The sequence below is a fragment of the Monodelphis domestica genome, chromosome 5 (genome assembly GCF_027887165.1).
Source record: "Monodelphis domestica isolate mMonDom1 chromosome 5, mMonDom1.pri, whole genome shotgun sequence".
Lineage (NCBI taxonomy): Eukaryota > Metazoa > Chordata > Mammalia > Didelphimorphia > Didelphidae > Monodelphis > Monodelphis domestica.
This window is the reverse complement of record NC_077231.1, coordinates 156,124,462-156,147,156: the sequence shown is the minus strand read 5'-3', so window position 1 is coordinate 156,147,156 and position 22,695 is coordinate 156,124,462. Positions and strand designations below refer to the sequence as shown.

Sequence of the window (22,695 nt, the reverse complement as noted above, 5' to 3'; positions counted from 1 at the left end):
GGAAGTTTCTGCTTTGATGATGTTTAAGCAGTGAATGGTGAAATGGCCAAGGAAATGAAAATTAGAGCTTCCAAGCACAGTGATGTATTAAGCAACACAGTGTTAGATTTATACAATGTAATATAATTTTTTCACAATTCCCAAAACTGAAAAGTTTTCTCACAAGGCAAGAATTGGTCTAGGCTCATAACTGAATAGAAAGGGAATTACAAATGATTCAAACGTAACTCATGACATAGAATCAGTATTCTTAACTCAATTCCTACTAACACTTGCTATTTTAATTTCCTCACAATTTAATCAATATCCATTATTCCTTTCATTGGTAAGTCAAAATGTTTAAAGATTATAGTCAAATTACCTATTGCATCTTGTAATTTATTAATGATGGTATCTACAAAGATCCCTAGCTAGTGAGCAAAGAGTTGTGTAGTTAACTAAATACAGGCAGCTATAAATATGAGCTGGTGGAGAATGAGATCACAAAATTAATTCCACTTACATAAGTTCATCTTTCAGGCTTACACCTTTAACATGGTCTAAAAATTATATCAATATAACAAAATATGTCAGGTGCCTCCTAGTATAATTGGCTTACAACTGAATAATTCAATAAATCCTCACATTTGTCTACTTTTTATGACATCCATTTAACTATAAAATCTTGGGGTACCCTAATGATAACCGTGTAAGGTATGAAATCTCTGCTCCCTATATAATTGCTGGATTTTTTTATTGAGACATATGATAAAGTGGAATTGATAGTTAGTGCTCAAATGATCAAGATTAACAGGGTCTCATCAAGCAATACCAAATTTTAATTATTTAGATATAGTAATTCTATCAATTAGATTGTTGAGCTTTAAACTGGTAAGGTGAATAACAAAAATTTTCCAATTGTGGGAGTAGAAACATAGAAGAAAAACAACTGCTTGATCACATGGGTCGAAGGGGATATGATTGGGAATATAGACTCTAAACAATCACCCTAATGCGAGTATCAATAATATGGAAATAGGTCTTGATCAATGACACATGTAAAACCCAGTGGAAATGCTCACTTGTTGGCTACAGGAGTGTGGTAGGAGGAGGAGAGGGAAAGAACTTATTCTTGTAACCATGGGAAAATATTCTAAATTAACTAATTAAATAAAAATTTCCAAAAAAAATAATAAAATGTCAAACAAAAAAAATTCTAATTATTGGAAATGATCTTTTAAGGGCAAATAATGACCTATACAGCTCACACACTATTACAGTATCTTTTCTTCTATTCTGTCATTTTCTGATTACTTAATGTGAAAAAATATAATTGAATATTGATTATTACTTTAAACATTATGTAGTCAAAGGGAAATTGCAACTAAGTAATAATAAAATTATAGAACTTTAAGTTTAAAGTGAATGTAGACATTAAATAGCCAAACTCCATAATTTTATCCAAGGAAATTCAACCATATTTTCCCAAGGTCATAAAATTCCAATTCATACACCAGACTATATAGATGTATGTGAATAACGTTACAGTTAGGCAAGAGCTTACTAAGTACTTACTATATTCCACGAACTGAGCTAAAAGTAAAAGAGATATGAAGAATGGGCAAAATACAAAAACAAAATAAAAATTCAGTCCCTATTCTCAAGTAGTTGAGAGTCAAAAAAAACCCAACAAAACTCCTCTTTGTGTGTGTGTGTGTGTGTTTATATGTACATGTGTATGTCAATCTAGTGAGGTAGCTAAGAATCCAGGCTTCCTAACATTCGTTTTTTTCCCAATTATTTTAGTTCCTTCACAATTTAGTCAATATCCATTATTCCTCTCATGGATTAAGTCCCAATACTTGTTCCAATTATACCATGTTATCTCATGTGGACATACCAAACAAACAAACTCTAAACAGTTGTCTCACACCAGATTTACATTCCATGATAAAGCTGTATTGTAGAACATATATCATGATGTTGGAAAATTATCATCATAACTAACAATCTACCCAATATAGACAAACAGAAGTAGGCCAACATCAATACTTTCATGTAACCAATCATGAAGGATTACTTTTGTCTGGTAATAAATGCTGAGATAGTCAATTACTGAATCCTCATGTGTCTTATTTAAAAAAAAAAATAAATCATTGGATAGAATTCCAGGCCTGCTGTTGGGAGGTCCTGGGTTCAGATTTGGCCTCAGACACTTTCTAGGTATATGACCCTGGGCAAGTCATTTAACCCTCACTGCCGAGCTCTTACTGCCTTGGAAGCAATACATAATAATAATTCTAAGATAATAGGTAAGGAATTAAAAAAAAATAAAACAAAATCATAGAATGCAATTATAGGATGAAACTACCCCCCTCTCAATAAAAGGGAGTAAAAATAAAGCATCAAGTTTAATCAGCAAGCATTTTATGTGCCAAGTTCTGTGCTCTGTTGAGAATATCAAGAAAAGATTGTTAATTTAATTATATTAGCTCTTCCCATAATGTACAATTGATTTTTTTCAATTATTTAGACCTGGTAATCATGGCTGCAATCTAGACGCCACACGCTTCCCCTCCCAGGCACTGAACGAAATAAACTACATCAAAGGAGCATAAAAATCACCTTTGGTGGAACAGGACTCCCCAGTACCCCACAGAAGCAAAGGTATGTGGGGTTTGAACATTTCCACACTATAATAAGAAGGAGGAAAAGCTTGCACAGAAATGTGAACTGAGCCGCCCTCCCCCCCCCCCCCACCTCTCCCACCAAACCAGAGGGAGCTACCGGATCACTCACTGGGACACCGAGTGAGTGGGGAACGTCTCTGTCTGGGGTGGGGGGGGGCGGGATCTGGGGACTGCCAGGAAACAATGTCTCAGAGCAGTTTCATGGGAGAACCTGGCGCTGATCACGGGCTGCGGAGCCTTACTTGGGGTGGTTGCGCTGAGCATCTGGGCGGAGCTAAACACCAGGGGCGGACCACACACTGATTATCTGGGCGGAGCTGAACACCTGGGAGGTTTGGCTGTGATCAGGGGCCCAGTGCTCTAAGAAACCTCAGAGGCTGGGAAGAACTAGCCTGAGGTAACCTAAATTCACAGAAAACCCACCCATATCACTCAGACCCCAGACCAAAAAGGAAAGGGGAATAAAACCACCAAAGGGGTGGCTCACATGGCCCAAAATCAAGCCTCCAGGAAGAAAGGGAAAAAGGTGATTATTGAAAAATTTTATGGTGGAAGTACCCAAGGAAAAGAAGAGAATGAGGAAGAAATAAAAAAAAAATCAGAACATCCCTCCCAAAATGGAAACTATCAACAAGCTCTGGAAGATCTCAAACTGGAACTTATCTAAAAGATGGAAACCTGGAAAGAAAAATAGGAGAAAGAGATCAGCAGTCTGACAGATAAGAATGCTCAATTGGAAAAAGAGCTTAAAGCATCCAATAGAAGGGCAGACAAAGCTGAAAAGCAAAACCAGTCCCTAATGACCAGAATTAAGCAACTTGAAGAAAGTGAGATCACAAAACAGCAAGAATCAATAAAGCAAACCCCAAAAATTAATGAATTAGAAGAAAACATAAAATATCTCACTGAGAAGGTCACAGACTTGGAAGACAGAGGGAGAAGAGACAACCTCCGAATTATCAGTCTCCCAGAAAAACCAGAGATAAACAATAAACTCGATATTATTCTACAGGAGATTATAAAAGAAAATTGCCCACACGTTCTGGAGCAAGGGGGCAAAATAGAAATAGAAAGGGTTCATAGAACACCCTTTATACTAAATCCCCAAAAGACAACCCCTAGGAATGTAATTGCCAAATTCAAGAGCTTCCAAGAAAAGGAGAAAAGGAGAAAATCCTACAAGAAGCCGAGAAGAGGAGCTTCAGATATAAGGGGGCTCCCATAAGGATCACACACGACCTAGCGGCTAACACACTAAGAGACTGCAAAGCATGGAACACAATATTTAGAAAGGCAAGAGAGCTGGGTCTCCAACCAAGAATCAACTACCCAGCAAAACTGACTATATACTTCCATGGGAAAGTATGGGCATTGAACAAAATAGAAGATTTCCAAGCATTTGCTAAGAAAAGACCAGAACTTAGTGGAAAATTTGACATCCAAGCACAGAAAGCAAGAGAAACATGAAAAGGTAAATATGAAAGAAAGGGAAAAGGAGATAAATCTTATCTTTTTTCTTTAAGTCAATTATTTAGACCTGACATTTTTGTGCAAAAAAGTGTTTGATAATTATGTTCCTATGGTTCCTAGGTTTGTTTTGGCAGGTATAATCCCCCAAAATTTTATTCTCTCTGTGGTTATTTAAAATGGGATATCTTTTCTTATCTCTCCTTTTAGGACTTTGTTATTATAATATAAAAATGCTGATATTTTATGTACATTGATCTTATATCCTGCTACTTTGCAAAAATTATTAATAGTTTTGAATAACTTTTTAGTTGAATTTCAAGGATTTGCCACATATACTGTCATGTAAATAGTAAAGAGATAGTTTAGAAAACAACTTCTTGAGGGTGTTTCTTTTTTTCTCTGTATGTGTAATGCCTATCACAGTGAATGTCTCAAAGTAGGCATTTTGACTGTTAAATTATAATGAAATTGACACAAATCAATAATTCAGCATTTATCAAATGCCTCTTATCTGCCAGGCTCTGTTAGGCCCAGGTGTAAAAGTAATTAATTACAATTATTTAAAATTATATATAAACATATATATAATTATATATTATATAAAATAAATATAAAAATTATATAAAAATAATCATAATGATAATAAAACCATCCCTACTTTTAAGGAGCACATATGTCACATATACTATCAAGGAAAAAACAACATATTCACAAACAATAAGATGATTGCTTCAGAAGATTTAATTTAAAAGAGAACATAAAACTTTTTAATAACTTTGAAAAAGAAAGTTTGAGGCAGTGAAGTAACTCAGTGGGTTAAGATCCAGGCCAAGAGTTAGGGGTCCTGAATTCAAATCTGCCCTCAGATACTTCCTAGCTGTGTGACCTTGGGCCACTCTTCTGCCTTAGAACATATTCTTAGTATTAGTTCTAGGACAGAAGGAAAGGGTATAAAAAATGGAAAGTATCAAAGACTTTTTTCATTTAAAATTTAAATTTTATTTCCATTTATTATAAACTCTGAAAGAAAAAGATACCACATTGCTTCTCTCCTTGTTGTCCAAACTATGAGACTAAAGTTCAAAGAAGCCTAGATTTAGACAGGAAGCAACCTCAGAGACCATTTAGATCAACTCTCTCATTTTACAAATAAAACAACTGAGGCCCAAAGAGTTTAAATTACTTGTCCAGTCATAGAGGATGTGGTAGGCAATGAAAGGTATGATTTAAACTCAGACCTAACACCAGACCCAGTCTGCTTTCCTCTGACTATGCTGAGCTAGTTCCTATTTTTTTCATCATGATCTATCTTCAGTCACTGATTGAACTTGTGGATCATACACATAAATAATGAATGAATGAATGATAATGCATTTATTAAACACTTTCGCTATGTCAGGCACTATGCTAGGCACTAGAGATACAAAAATAAGCAAATGACAGTCTTCCTTCAAAAAGCATTTATTCTGATTTGGGATAAAACAGTATAAAGAGGGAAGGAGTGCATACATGTGAGAAGTGGCAAAGTTTGGAAACAATATGAACAATTGACTTTTCTTGAATCTAAATCTATGTCATTCTGAATATAGTTTATATATTGAACTTGCCTTATACTTGTGTACACAGATATCTTCCCCTAACACCATAAGGGCCTTGAGGGCAAAGGCTACATGGTATTTCATCTTTAATATCTAGCAACTAGCACAATACCTAGGAAATTCTTCACCAATGTTTACTGTACCAATTTGTGACTGTCTAATGACTTGCCAGAAATTAATTTAGTCAAAAAGACTCTTTTTTCCATAATATTTTTCCTTCAATCCAAAGTTTTTCTTTATTTATATAGCTTGAATTTTTTGCTTTTATTTATTTTTATTTTATTTTATTATTTAATTTTAATTTATTGCTTAATATTATTTTCTCCTTTTGGTGGTTATGCTATGGAGTCAATCTACAGGCTCATAAAAAGTTCTGCTTTCCATTTTTCAAACCACGCCAGTTCCTTAATTTTTATTTCCCTGTAAAGGTTTAGAGAAATATAAATAAAATGACTACAATGTAAAATTAATTTCCCCTTTACCAATGTTATTCAGTCTAGGAAGTAATCATAATCATATGTCTTATTGTGTAAAGGATTCAAGAGGAGGATATCAAATATTAGGAAAACATGTGACAGCAACAGTCTAAAAGCCCTGAGTTCTATTCTTTGCTCTGATAGTAATAAGATATTTAACTTAGAAAAAGTCATTTAATCTCTGTAGGTCTTTCTTTGTCCATCTATAAAATGAAGGAACGGGAAGAGATTATCTGCAAAATTTTTTTTCTGACATTTGAATCTATGAAAACATGATCATTTTCCATAAGATATATCTTTACTGGAAGACCTCTAAGTTCATATACCAGTAATAGATCAATCTGATAAAAGTAAACCTTAAATACATTGATTTAAAAAATATTTTTCTTTAACATCTTAGGGGAAAACTATGGTGGCAAAAATTTGGTAACCAGTTTTACCTCTAGGTTAAATGTCTCAGCCCACAATAGAATAAGAAAAATAACTGGATCACATTAATCTAAATGCCCATAAGATGCCTAATTTATATTCTTAAAGCACAGATCTAATCATGCCACTTCTCTAATCAAGAAAAACCAGCATCTCTTGTTGGCAAACTTATGGTAACTGTGCCAGAGTATGCCAGAGGCGGGTAAGGGGCAGGACTCACGTGTAGCATGAGGGTTGCTGTTTGGGCACTCAGTCTCTAAAAGGTTTGCCATCATTGCTCTAATGTTTCTGAGATAAAATAAAAGCTCCTCAATTTGTTACTAAAGTGTTTTCAGAATCCAAGACTATCTTTCCAGATTTACTTTAAAGTACCCACTCTCATAGTATCCACCTGTCATCCCAGTTGGACTCCTTAATGTTCTCTAAGACAATCTACCTCTTATCTGTTCAACTATGTTCAGACTTTCCCTTATCCATTAAATATGCTTCTTCTTTACCTCTTGGAATTCCTAGATTCACTTTAATACTTATAAAGTCCCTTTAGTATAAGTAATGAATCTGCAGAATTGGTCACTTTATTCAAATTTGCATTGCATAATTGCACAGGGCTATAATCAATGACTGTTTTCCATAATCATAATTTTGATTTCTATAAATTAGAACACAAAAATTAATTATTTGTACCAATCAGGGCATAGATTCCTCTGATAAAAAATCTTCAATTCCCCACTCCCATTACGAGTGTTTATCACCACAAAATACTTCTTATTAATTTTGAATAAATTTTATATTTACTTATATATGGCGATACTGTTTATCTGAATGAAAATATAAGTGCTTAGTGGGCAAAGATTTTTTCATTCATCTTTAAAATTCCAAGACTGGCTAATATGACTAAAAAGGACAATGATAAATGTTGGAGGGTATGTGGGAAAACACTAATATGCTGTTGGTATAACTGTGAATTGATACAACCATTTTTGAAAATGATATAGAACCATACCCAAGGAACCCAAGGGCCATAAAACTATGCATATCCTTTGACCCAGGGGTTCTGCTACTGAATTTGTACCTCAAAGAGATTGAAGGTAGAGGGAAAAGACCTACTTGTACAAAAATATTTATAGCAGCTCTTTTTTTTTTAGTGGCAAAGAATCGGAAGCAGAGGGGGTACCCAACAATTGGGGATTTGCAGAACATACTATGTATGGTATATGATTGAAAGGGAAAACTATTATGCCATAAGAAATGATGAACAAGATGTTTTCAGAAAAAAACCTTAAAAGACTTATATGAGTTGATGCAAAGTGAAGTGAGCAGAACCAGGAGAACATTGTATATAGTAACAAAAATATTGTATAATGATCAGCTGTGAGGTTTAAACTAGTATCAGCAAAACAAGGCTCTATGATTCATCCTATAGATTCATGATAAAAAAAAAGCTATCCACAGTCAATAAAGTCTAACAAAAAATGTTAGAATCTGATTCTAAAGTCTAACAAAAAATGTTAGAATCTGATTCCAGATGAAAGCACACCATCTTTCACTTCATTTTCTTCTTGAGTTTGTTAATGGTATGTATGAAATGTGTCTTCTGTCATAGCATGCAGAATATGCATTGCATGAGAGCAATGGAATCATCTATATCAAATAGTTTGGGGACAGGGAAGATGTAAAAATGAGAGAATTTGTATCAGAACATGTCAGAAAACAACTGTCAAAAATTGATTCTGCATGTAATAAAAAAAAGTAAAGTTAAAAATGCTCAGGAACTATTCTAATTTCTTACAAGTAGACTCAGATCAATATCACAACTAGCCAGATATTTACTGAAACAGTAAATATTTGGTAATAGAAGACAAATTTAGAGATCCAAAATGGCATACATCACTGGAAAAAGAAGTATTATTGAGGATATATAAACATAATGAAACATTAATAAAATAATGACAATTCATATGCTTATTGCTTTTGCTCATATATTCCTTCACTTTTAGAGAATATTTATTAAACTTTTAGAAAGTTTAATTTCCTGGCTAGATGATGAAGATTTTTTTAAAAGTTGATTTCTGGCTTCTAGGAGACTTAAGACTCAGAAGAAACATTTACTACTGATTAGATTTATTTATAACTTATATTTACAAAACACTTGCTGTCACTTTTTTTCCAAGGACAATAAGACTCAAAGGGGTTAAGTGATTTATCCAGTTTCACACAACTTGTAAGAAGTAGATGTAAAATTTGAATGCCAGTTTTTTAGTCTCATAATATCTTGTAAGAAGAGGACTAGAATATAAATCTGAGACCTTTCATGATTCAGTCTGCATTAAAAAAAAGTGTCCTTAAATCCACATACAGAATGTGAAGACATATAATTCAGAAATGAGGGCTATGGAAACAGAAAACAACAGATTAGAGGGAAATGACAAATACAGGCAAGACTTCAATAAGCCTTTGCAACATTAGTGATCTAATTGAGAAGATGGAATGAGACCAGATCAAAATGGAATTGTTAGTGTGATCCTGCTATTAGGTAAGCAAGCAGTCTAAGCATGGCACTTCTGATTATGGTGAATCACCAAGCTGTAATGACAAATACCAAAAAGTAAATTGCCATACTTTCTTTACAGTAGGTATATTGTCTTTCATCTAGTCCAGCTTCCTATTTTTAAAGCTTTACTTTATTTTCTCAAATGAAAAAGATATTTTTTAATCTTCTAAAAATTCTGAGTTAAAGTCCACTTATGTGACTACTCTATTTTTACAGATGGTTTGAGTTTTCAGCCTTTTAGTGACTTAAAACTTCACAGAAGCCCTTTTTTTCTCCCCAAATCACCATTAGATATAGTAACCATTCTCTCTAAAAATATTAATCATTACAACCATTTGAGATTTCTCTGAAATATATATTTCTCAGAGCAACAATTACTATCAAATAACTTAGATAAAAGAGATTAAAATTTTACTTAAATTTCATAGATAAAATAAGACCAGAAATTTTATTGCTGCATTCTTGAATCATTCTGCAGATGTGTCTCAAAAAACTTCAGTTTATGAACATACATTTTTGAATACATTATCAGCTATTAAAAACATTTGCTATTTCAATTATTCCATCCTACTGAATGAAGGGGTCATGTATCCCAATTGATCTTTATGAAGCAGTCTATTGTATAAAAGATGCCTCATGCAGGCTTGGCTCAAAAAATAGCTAAAGCTTAATGTCTGCCAAGTGTTAATCTCTTAAAATTATAAATGTTAAAACAAAAACATTTTGGATGCTTTTGTAATATTCATTTGATGTTTACAATTTGGTAAATGTGCATTTGAAAAAAATTAACTAAAGGGCTTAGTTAATTAAAGGGGACCAGAGTTAAGAACTTGTGAACTCAAAAAAAGAAAAATAATACAATTTCCAATATGGTCAGGTTACTGAACAGTTCAGTTTTGTTCAATGAGTTCTATTGATTTTTGGCAGAGCGAAAGAGAAAGAAGAACAGATGGTGAAAGAAAGCAATTGAGTTGCTGATGCTAGAATACAATATCACACTGAATTTTAAAGAATGGTGTTCAAAAAATCTCTAAATACTTATTTCAATTAGAATACAAAAGCTAATATAAACTAAATATTTCTGATTCACCAAAGAGTTCTAAGAAAATGTGCATATGGTTCAATTTTGAAACTGTGTCAAAGCAATGTTCAAATAAAAAGATCACCATGGGGTGGAAAAGGTCCTTTATCTTATAGATCTGATTAAAAACATAACCCACTAATTCTTTGAGCCTGTGAAGAGATGGACAAATTTCCATTGTGTCCTTGTTAATGCAATTAGGAATTTGAAAAGTGAAATAGTTGAAAATATAAAATTAAGCTTCATTATGTCAAGGAAAATTTTGGCTATCTAAAATGTTCTGTGCCTTTTAGCTTTTAATCAAAATTATAGATATACATATATGTCTGATAAGAGTCAAATCTTTTCTAAAAAAATAATACAAAGCTCCTAATCATGGCAATATGACTTTACAATGAAATAAAGCATCAATATAAAATCATACTCTATTGAAATCATTGCCCTATAAACTCAGTTTATAGTACTAATACTCTAAAGGTTTGTATTTTTAGTTGGTCTATTCCATCTTCAGGTCAATTTGGAGAAGCAAAAAATCATAAGGAGCAATGAAAGGAAAGTAATTTCATGCTATAGAACAAATGGTTTTAATAAAAAGAAACCCATGATAACCCCAGAAATATGAAGTAAATATGAGAAAGCATATTTATTTTGATGTAAGCACATTTTAAGGAATATTACTAAATATTATATCTTAGTCTAATTAAACTTGAATATTCTTTTTTATACTCTCTTCTTATTTCACCACAAATATAATAACTTAAATCATACTGGACAGGGGAAAAGGAGAAAATTGTGCCAACATCTTGCCAGTTTAGAAGTAGAGAAACTTTTGACCAACAAGAAGACTTCACCATGCTTCCTCAAACCTCAAACATGTCTAATTCAAGTTCTGAATCAGCTCTTGTCTATACTTTGTGGGTAAACCAAACCAAACTATTTATTTTGCCCATTTCCACAATCATCCACTAATCTTTAAAATTACCTAAATGAACAGCTCAGCCATTCCAAAGTCTCTTCACTTTTTATGTTTGGAAACAGTTTCAGTATTTGAGGGAAGCTCTAGGGACTTAATGTAATATCAATTTCTGACATATACTATGTTTTAAAATGTTCTTGTCATGTTTAACTTGAGGGAGAAACTAGTCAGATGAAAGGCCACTTCCTGAATTCTCTGGTTCCATTTTTTAATTTTGGAAAGGGCTTTCTCAAGCTCTGTCTCTATGACTCCATGCCCAAAGACAAACTAGACAGTTTGAAAATTTATCAAGTAACACTAAAGGTTTAAGTATTTTAAGATTGGTATTAAACGAAATTTTGAATTCTCCTTGGAGAAAAGCATCTCATTTGGTGGTGTCATTCAAAAGGGAATTATATACAATCACATACAACCTTCTTTTACACCATATATGTATTGAATGATGGAACATATATCTCTATCAGAATGCCTGCTTTCTTAGGGAGGTGAGGAGAGAGGAAAGAAGAGAAATTGGATAGCAAAATGTCAGAAAACAAAAGTTAAAAATTGTCTCTACATGTAATTGTGAAGAATGCAATAAAATATAAGATTGTAAGAAAATCATAGACAACATTGGAATAGGCTCTCAGTGTAATTCTTTGGATTATCTACAGACAATAGTTATTTTTTTGGATACTAGAAGAAATTATTAACCAATATCTAATGTAAATAGATCATTTGAAAATATTGTATATCAATTCAATGAAATATCAAAAATTGTTTGAATATCATCAAACTGTTACTGTAATGAATCTTAGCCTGTGGTTATTGTCATATTAATTGGATTGTAATAGGAGGTGGATGTTTAGTAAACCTTCAGATTCCACCAGTTTCCAAAAATATAATTTGGAAGATAGTAGGAATTTGATTCTTGTAAACTGGAGAACTAGAATATAGATAAATGTTCTATTTTGGCCTACCATGGTTTTGAAAGCAGTGTTCCCCCTATGGATGAAAGCAGCTGACGGTGGCTGAATAGTCACAAGTACTGGTGTCAGTAAAATGAACTGGCTCAGTCATGACCACGGTTTTTGCTGCATTATCATCTGAGGGAGGTGATGACATCACTTACTCCATGCTGTAAGGGAGGAAAAGACTGAGAGCCTCTATTTTCCCCCTGAATCTATAAGTCCATAATATATGTCCTAGGGATTCTGGGCTTTTTTAATAATTATTTTTCCATTTTAGATCCAGGGAGTGAAGCCTCTAATCTGACCTGGAAACTGTATATATTCATACAGACAATGGAAAAATGCAGTTCATAAACTCACAGTAGTCCAGTGCAGAACATACATGCATGGTCTAATTCTCCAGTTTCCTATAAGCAAATCTATACTGTCTTCCAAATGGATGTGTCTCCTCATGGCACCAGGAATCCAAGCTCTGTGTTCTAGATAGCTCAGCAGCAACATTGAGAAGATCGAGAATCCCAAGAATGCAGCTCATAAGAAATCAGCACCATGAACTTTGGACTTGAATTTTGTTGTTGTTGTTGTTGTTGGGCATTTCAATCCTGTTCAATCCTTTGAGACACCACTTGGAGTTTTCTAGACCAAGGTAATGTAGTGGCTTGCCATTTTCTTCTCTAGCTCATTTTACAGATGAGGGAATTGAGGAAAGCAGGGTCGCACAGCTAGTAAATGTCTGAGGTCAGATTTTTAACAATGTCTAAACCTAATGTTCTATCCACTATACCACCTAGCTACATTAGGGGAAAGGGGAGGATTGTGCTTCTGAGGTTTTACAAGAAATGTTCATATTGTTGCTCTTGCTGTATCTTTGAGGTAAACAACCCTTTGTAAAAAAAAGTTAATCCACAATTGAAGTGGTTAAATGCAACTGGCATGCTAACCTCTGCTTCTTTCAAATGGGAGAAGCAAAACCAGTGAAGCCTTGAGATGATGACAGAGGAGAGAGCCTCCCCCAACCTTTCTGAATACCTGAGATCCCTGAAGGGGGTAAAATGCAAAAGGTTGGCTCTGAGAAAGTTTGGTCAGGGTCAACCATCATAGAGGATCATAAATCTAGATCTAGAAGGGAAATCAGAGGCCACCTAGTCCAATGCCTTCATTTTCTGGATGAAGATACTAAAGCCAAAAAGGTTAAGTAATTTCCCTAATATACCCACATGGGTAGTAAGTGTCAAAAGCATATTGACTCTTCAGTTAATTACTTTTCCCATTACACTACACATCTTTCTTATGTGTGGAAAGAAACATGGGCTGATTTAAAAATATTCCTTAAGATAAGCGTATTATTTTATTTTCCCTCTTCTAGGCCCATGATTTACTTTTTTATAAAGAGTTTACAGTGAACAAAATGCTTTTACAGAAGAAGATTGGCAACCATTCTCCAACTTTCTAGTCTTAGAGAGTTTCCTGGGATGTTAAAATATTAAATAACTTGTATGGAAGAAATAGAACTAGAACTTAGCCCTCCAGAATCTGAGAACAAATCTCTATCTATGCAACACACCACTCTTCCTTTTTGTATTGAAAGTTTCCAGGTCCCTTAAGATAATAAATCTTTTTCTGAAAAACAAACAAACAAACAAAAACCACAAAATGCAAAATATGCAAAGATAAATATAATTAGTCATTTATTTCCTCCCTAACTAGGAACCAAAATTGAAAATTTTCTATTCATAGATTCTAGGATATATCAAAATTGTTCACTTATTCCATTTAAAGAACTCAATAAAAATGGCTTGCTACTAATGAAAACAATAGAAATTTGAAAAATGATAACTATAAAAAGAATTTTAACTTTTTTCTCCCTTTTACCACTTTCCTGAGACAGAATTTTTGGACATGGACTTCTGATAGTTGTTTGTGCATTGAATTGAATTAAATTGAAGTGAAATTAAATAAAATTAAAAATGAGGAACAGTAAAAGACAGAAAAAAGGAGAACATTAAGAGACAACTGTAACTAGCTAGATAAGATTTAGGGGCCTGGGTTTCATTGGTTGCAGTAGGAATAGCAAAGAAGGAATGGATTTTAAGCTTTTTTGTGATAATAGAGTCAGTTAGATTTGGGAAGTGATTAGGTGTGGAGAAGTGAAAATGAAGAATCATAAACAAATGAGGGCTATGACTTAGTGACCTATATAGTTCCTTCCAAGTTTATAACTATAATCCTGCAGAACCATACATAAACTGATTGGACAAGGTCTAATTCAGGGATTTTAGGCATATATGGCTGAGAAAAAGGTATAAGAGTGAGTTAAAAAGTAGAGAAAGCTTCAGATAAATAATAGACCACTATATTTTGATATATGTATATATATATCACATGAATGTATATATAGTTGTATGTATTAGAATTAGATTTTTTTGGAAATATTACCTTTAGTAATTTTTAATTCTACATAGCTGGTAATCAGAGTAAATTGTCTTAGATTCTGAAAATTCCAATATTTATTTTAAGAGTGTCATTACTTTTTTTGTTATGTTCTATTTGATATCTATTCTTTAATAATAGAGACAATTCTATTTTGTTGACTAAAATCTGGAACACTAATTTACTTACCTAAAATTAAATTTGGGATATATATATGTGTGTGTGTGTGTGTGTATGTGTGTGTGTGTGTCTGTGTGTATACCATTTCTGAAACTCAAAGGATTTGCAAGACGACTTCTGACATAGAGACAATTATAGGAATATTTCTTCTACAAAATATATCTAAGAAAAAAGTATTTCAAAGCAACTATTAACTCCAGCAGATATACAGACTCACATCCTGAATTATGTATGTCTTGCTAGCATAAAAAAATGGAACAAAAAGAAGTAACCCATTTTGGTGGCTTCACCACAAGACAGTTCAGTTGAACATCCTGTGAGTCAGATATTGTGCTTTAAGTAATCCTTCTCAGGCTTCCTTTTTGTAGGTCTCTGTGGGAGTTGGAGAGTTCTTTTAGAGGTACACAGGAAAGTAAAATTATTATTATTCATCTATGTGGGTTGCCATTTCCATCACCAAATTTTAGAATTCCCTATGGAACTCCATCCTTTTCCCCTCCCACATGAGCTGTCTGAATTACTAGGGAAGGATTTGTGAGTTGGATTGCCCTTATAATAGGTAAATATATGGTTTCAGCTTTCTAAATTATAGCCAACATTTTTTCTTGGACACTGAACTCCACTATCATCACCCTATATCCCTATTCTATTCCCACTCTCCCCCTATATAATTCTGGAAATTAATTTGAATAAAATATTTTGATAAAATACTTCATCATATGGATCCACTGTGTTGCAAAAATCTTGACGTGTGAATCTTTATATCTGGAAAAGTATCTGAAACACTGCACATGTGAACCATAATCGCCCCACAGAAGAATGCTCTGAACTTTTATAGCAGTTTCTATTTATGAGCAAAGTGATTCACCAACACTAACAAGTATTAAATTTTCACAACATCCTTATCATTTCACTTGGCATAGAAAATGGTAAATTTTAGAAAGCCTGGATATGAAACCGGGGGTTCAATACCCCTCATTATTTTCTCAGAACCCTTAATTCTCTAAAGCTATCTTCTTTTAAAAAAAGTCAGCCTATCTGGCACCGAAGGTACCAAAGATGAATCCTTTTTGGTAAATTACAATCTTTGCCTAAGATGTGCATTAGAATTTATTTTGTGGTCTGCTGTCAAAATTGCTTCAACCACTTAACAATCATTCAAATTAGTGTAAACCTTAAGAACTTTGAAGACAAGAAATAGCCAATTGAAAAATTGTCTATCCAAATTGGAACAGAGATCAGAGGTGGTACAAATATGTTTTCTATTGGAGTTTCTACCACAAAAGTTTTCTGCTTCCTGTATTTAATAGAAAACATTCCTTGACAAAGATGTAATACCTATCAAGAAAATGAGATCATTTACTATCTTCTAAAATCCAGGAGCTTTTTTGTATATGGGACATGGCAAAATTGACCAATGGGGGTTCCAGCATCTTTTCTAACAGTGTCTTAAAAGGTTGTTTGTATATGGATTATAAAATGTGGCTGCTGTTTTACATACTCCAAAATTGAAATGTTGACATATCGATGTCCAAAATCAAATGTGGAATGGAATGCCAAGAAATCCCCTTGTTTCTAATAAATCCTTATAGTTGATTCTCTTCTGAAGCTACATTCCTAGAATGTTGGTTAGTGAGTAGAAGCAACACTTTGAATGAAAGGGAAATAGTTATATCTGGAATCATCTCTCCCAATGGCATACATTAGGATTTGGGTGGTACAACATTCATTTTCACTGGTGAAGAGAAAAAAAAAGTCTTCCGAATTGAAAAATGGAACTACTGCCTAAGCTTTATTCTGTAACTCCAAAAAATTGTCTAGCATTCAGCAATCTTGGTGCATTCCTTTAATAGTGCCATGTGTTTTTTTCAAATGTTGCTTTTAGAATATGATCTTAATAATGGATATTTTAAAAAAATATTGATGAAAATTTTAGTTTCAAATTCTGTGGCCCTTTCCTTTGATAACATTTTTGTTAAATATTTTCCAATTACATATACAAATTAAACATTTAATTTTGAATATTTTAGATCAAATTTCTCTATCTTCCTTTCTCCTTTCTTGAAACTGTTAAAATGCAAGAAATATGATGGTAATTATACATGTGAAGTTCTAGAAAACATATTTTCATATTAGTTATGGTGCAAAAATATAATACCCAATCAAGAAAAAATAAGTTAGTTTTTTAAAAAAATATGCTTCAATTTGTACTCTCTCTAGCAGTATAGAAATTTTCAAAATAGGTCCTTTTGAATTGTCTTAGATCACTGTTTTGATCTTTCACAGGTGAGCATTTTTATAATATTCTTACCACTACTGTTAAGTATAAATAAGAAGACTGGAAAGATAGGAGGCCATATTATGAAGGACATTGAATACAAAACCAGAACATTTTAGGCAAGGTGTCCCCAAACCCTTAGGGCATTTTTATGCTAAAGTTTTAAAAACTGTACTAATATTGGAGAACACACAGTACTTGATCCTGTATGCAATAATTAGATAACGTGTTCAGATCTATGCTTTTGAAAGATCCATTTGGACAGACTAGGAAAGAAAAGATAGGAGACAAATCAAACATCAGGCTTTTGTAACAGTCCAGGCATCAGGTGATAAAGGCCTGATTCAAAGTTGTGTCAGTATCAGAGGAGGAGAGGTAGATAGAATGTTGTTTCAAAGGGATAATTAATAGGATTTGGAATGTTATTTGTTATGGGGGATGAGTGTAATGGGGTCAAGAAGACAACTAGTTTCAGAGCCTTAGGTGGCAAGGTGGATGGGGGGTGTCCTCAAAAAAAAAAGAGGGGAGAAGTTTGAAATGAAAGATAATGATCAGCTTTAGAATGTTGAAATTAGAATGTCTATGAGACATCCAGCTTGAGATGTACAATAGGCAGTTGGACATAAAAGCATAAAATACTAATTTCTCTTTTTGGCAAAGACCTGTATAATAGGGCTCCATATTATCTTTCCATATTTAATACATATTACTTTTCTTAGTTCTCCCTCTGAGCCTGAATGAAACTGTCCTGGACTCTGAGCTGTAATATTTATTGGTAAAGGAAATAGGATTGTCTAAAGGTTAGAATTGTTATTTTTCCCTTTTTGAAAATAATTCTGAGAGAAGAATTTCAGTGTCTTGGAAATCTGGATCATAAAGCCTAATTGCTCTTTTAAATTCTTTTAAACTTCTCATCGGTTCTGAAAACCAGGAAGGCATCCGTCTTTTCAGACTTTCAAGGTCAGCTGTTGTAAATGGTTTATGTGTTTTAATATGAATTATGCCGCTATCTGGTTATAGGCTTGTTTGATCTCTTAGTGGCAATATTGGTATTCCACTTTCAGCCCCTTCTGTGTTTTCTTGCTGAACTACATTGTTATTTTTAGGTATATCTTGTTGTGTGTTAATACCTTTGCCACATTGTTTCTCTTCAGTCAGTTGCTTCATCATTTCCTTTAGTTGCATCATCTCCTCTTTTATGGCTAAAGTAGTCACAGCCATTTCATTATCTTTTGCTTTTTTTTCCCCAAAAATTAGATGCACACCTATTTTTAGGGCATAGTATAATTTGGTTACAAAGAATAATGCTCCAGCATATGTAGGAATAAATGAAATCAAGTGATACACACTTATATTCAGCCATTGCAATGTTTCATAGATGCTAAGCAGAAAATAAATATAATCCAGAATCATGACAAAAAATAAGTCATAAAACATATACAAGAAATACGCAATCCAAGCTAGATAACCCATGGCAAGTAATAGTTTCTTTGCAGTCTTGTATCTTGAAAAGCTTTTTGCAACAGAAAAAATGTTTTCAAGTCTGGCCCTTTAAGAGTCACCTCCTCCCTTCAGGAGGAGTGGTTTCTTTTGGGCGTGGTATCACTAGGCAGATTAGTTGCACTCAACACTGCTCTCAAAATGGTTACTTTTCACAGTCACACAGGCTTTTGAAATGTATGCAGGCCTGAATCTCTGAAACCTCCAATTGACTTTTTTTCCAAATTCTTGACACAATAGATCGGAAATCCTAGCTGGCTCACCAAAAACTGTAATATTTATTGGGAAAGGAAATAGGATTGGAAAAAAGGGGGATAATAAGGGAGGTTTGTATGGGTTAAGGAGGAGTTAAGGGGAGAGAGGGAACACTGCTTGGTGAGGCAAGGGAGGGAGATGCCCCCTGCCAAGAGGAACAGCAGGGGTCCAATGAGGTTTGTTTGTCTTTAAATGACTGAAACTGAAGTTTAGCTCCCTCTATGACCAGAAAAGATAGTCCACTTATCTGACTGTGAATTCAAATAATATAAAGTTTAATAACTAGTTGAGATTGGAGTTTTTTCTCAGCTTCAGACCTGAGGCCAGGCCCCAGAGACTGGCAGAGAGTTTGTCCCACTCCTGTCTACTCTTGTTGTTCTAATTCAGAATCTTAGCAGTAGACAGAAAGCAAACAAGAACAATTCTAACCTTTAGAAGCCTGTGTCTTCAGGCTGAACCAAGAAGAGCATGCTACTCCAGACTGGGCTGAACAAGCTCCTCTCTCCTCCAATACCCGGAAGCAAGTCCCACCTGGCAGGAAGGAAGTGCTAGTCACAAGACCCAACTGCCACTCCCAGCAGGAAGGAAGTGCTAGTCAAAAGACCCAACTGCCACTCCCAGTTGGGCCCTTCCCCCACAAATTGTCAGTCTATATTCCTTTCCACAGAGCTCAAGAGTCTTAGGAATAAAGTGATCCTTGAATTAATAGAACTGCTTCCATTTTATCACCTAATCATCACTGAGACAAAAAATTAAAATGAATAAGTACAACTTCCTTATTAACCCCAGCAATAGCTATAGACTAGAGGATACAAATAAGAATCCCTGCTCAACACCGCCTACTGACTTCTCTGGTTTCCTTTAAGTTCCAAACTAAAATCTGATCTTTCATAAGATTTTCTTAATCCCTTTAAACTGTAGGGACTTCCCTCTGTTAATTAATTCTTATTTATCCTGTATATAGCTTGATCTGTATTTATTTGCATATAGCCTCTCTTCTATATTTTAAGTTCTTGGAAGGCAGGGACTATTTTTAGCCCCTTTTTGTATTTCCAGTGCATTGTACAGTGTCTGGCATAGGGGTGGCACTTAATAAATATTGATTGAGCAGAAAGATGAGCCCAGAAGCTCACAAAGCTCCTGTATACACCTATTGGCCATCATAGTGGCTCCTATGGAGGAAAATCAGTCTCCTCAGTAATTGCCAAATCAGATCAGTGCATGGGGCAATCAAACCAATTTATCAGAAGCTCCAAGATACAGGAGAAAACATGAACAGGGCAAAATATAACACGCTTCTAACATTCACTTCACATGCTGAAAATTGGCAAAGATGACAAAAGATGTGAATAGTTAGTGTTGAAGAGGTTGTAGAAAGATAAGCACGCTTATGCTTTTTTGGTGAAGCTGTGAATCAGACTAAGCATTCTGTAAATTATTTTTTAATTATGAAAATAATGTGATTAAATGACCATAGTTTTTGACTTAGACATAAGCCATTAATAGGCTTATATTCCAAGGGGTCCAATGATCAGAAGAAGTCTCTATAAACTCCAAAACATTTATAATAGGACTTTTTGTGATAGCAAATGTTAAACAAAATCCAGGCTTAATTAGGGAATTGTTCAACAAGTTGTTCATGAATATCATGCAATATTATTGAGTTGCAAGATACAACTAATCTGACAAATGAAGAGGAGTATGATTAGATCTACATTAACTGATGTGAAGTAAACAAAGCCACGAAAGCAATATATACAATTACTAGAACAATGTTAACAGAAAAAAACCCCTACAAATATCAAAACTGAATTTGTAAAATTATGAAGAATAATCATGGCTCAAAAGAAGAGGTAGATTTATTGATCAGTTATATTGTTTTTTCCTCTTACTTTCTTTTATTTTGGCTTTAAATATAACATTTGTTATATGGATTAGATCAATAGGTGGGAAAACAGAAAGAAAAACACTTGTGGAAATTGAAAATTTCAAACAAAAAGGTATCTCATGCTTCTCAAAATCTCTTGCTAAGTCAGATTAGGTGCTCTATTTTCATTTTCATATTCTTTATCCTAAAATGAGTAACTCTTTTTTGTATTCCTGAGCACTTATGATGTTATTTGTATGATTTTATCTTTGTAAAAATTATTATTTCTGGGGTAGCTGGGTATCTCAGTGGATTGAGAGCTAAGCCTAGAGATGGGAGGTCCTAGGTTCAAATCTGGCCTCAGACACTTCCCAGCTGTGTGACCCTGGGCAAGGCCCTTGACCCCCATTGCCTAGCCCTTACCACTCTTCTGCCTTGGAGCCAATACACAGTATTGACTCCAAGACTGAAGGTAAGGATTTTAATTAAAAAAAATATTATTTCCTTGAAAAAGTTCCTAGAGGATAATGAAGATAATGAAGACTATGATACTAAACATAGTTTACATTCACCAAAGGCATTACAGTTCAAAAAATACTTTATATAAATGATCTTGATTGGTTGGCATGACAACCCTATAACTTTTCTTATCTTCATATTAAGAAAATTGAGGAAATGAATTAGATAATCTCCACATTGAGAAAAATGAGGCTTAGAGAGGCAGATTTTTCCAAGTTAAGGCAGATAATAAAAAATAGAAGACAGAAATTTGGAACCAGATCCAAACTAACCCCAAGTCACATTGCCTTTCTGTCATATAGCTGCTTCTTCATTGCCTTCCTTATTCTGAAAAATAGCATATTATAAAAATATATTAAAAATAGTAAAAAATAGTATATTAATCTTTTAAGGACAATAATGTATTTTGAACTTATCTATTTTCTCTTTTTCTTAAATGGTCTTTGATTAATCAATTCAGAAGACTATAGGAACAAAAGAAAAATCATATTGTGAGGATCTATCATTTAAAGCTATTTATCTTTTGATTTACATGGATAGAGTATATATGTGGGTGTGTGTATGTGTATATGTGCATATGTATATATGGAAAATATATACATATATGCATACGTGTATTTATAGATCTACACATCTAAAGCTATGTATCTATGGGCATGTCATATGAATGATTTGATTGATATAAAACATGGAACAAAATCTGTCTTATTTCTTTCTATTCTCTCTCTTTTTTTAACTTTCAGTCCTTTTCCAAAGTGAGTAATCAATCCCCTTTTTCTCTAATGTAAAAAGCTCTTAGAATCATCCTTCCCTTTGTACCTTCAGAATGTCCAAGGCAAGATTTCTGCCCTGGTTTAACCCACAACTTTTGAGCCTCTGGTGTCTCAGGGTTCTCAGAGGTCTAAATCAATGAATTTAAATTCCAATGGGTCTCCATAATAAACCTTTTCATGATTCCAGGGAAGGCTATTTCCCAGTTAAACAGGTAGAAATGATCATATTAATTGAGTTAGCTGGTCAGTACATTTAAACAAATGATTAATTTAATTGCAGGTAGTGGAACCTAACAACATTCTTAGAATAAAAGAGGTAGAGCTTAAAGAAAACATAGAACTCATATATGCCAGTCTTTTCCTTTTATACATAAGGAAACCAAGGCCCAAAAGAAGTAAAATAACTTTTTCATGCAGTTATGGAGATAGCAAATCTGCGGTTAAAACTAAGACCCTCCAGTTCTGAATACAATTTTCCTTTTACTGTGTACCATACTTCCTCAAATTAATAGTTTATCTGTAGTTCCAAGATTATGCCAAGCACATTACCGTCTTTGTACTTTTTATTTTATTTTATTTTTAAACCCTTACCTTTGTTCTAGATTAAAAATTTAGTTTCTAGTAATAAAAGTAGTATATTTTTAGAGGTTTATTAAAGATTAAGAAATAAAGAAAATACAAAATAAGAAAGCA

The 22,695-nt window shown here is 33.6% G+C and overlaps 1 protein-coding gene across 5 annotated transcripts in view; it reads right to left on the bottom strand.

Moving 5' to 3' along the window:
• Window positions 1-22,695, bottom strand: part of SEMA3A (semaphorin 3A) — a 657,947-nt gene that overhangs the window by 256,950 nt on the left and 378,302 nt on the right. Inside the window, exon 1 of one of the 5 annotated variants that reach the window (XM_056799473.1) lies at window positions 19,273-19,411. The exons of the other annotated variants lie outside the window; for them this stretch is intronic. The gene's annotated coding sequence lies outside the window, so the exon portion shown is untranslated. Of the gene's footprint in view, window positions 1-19,272; window positions 19,412-22,695 lie in introns of those variants that run through there. 5 annotated transcript variants of the gene reach the window in all.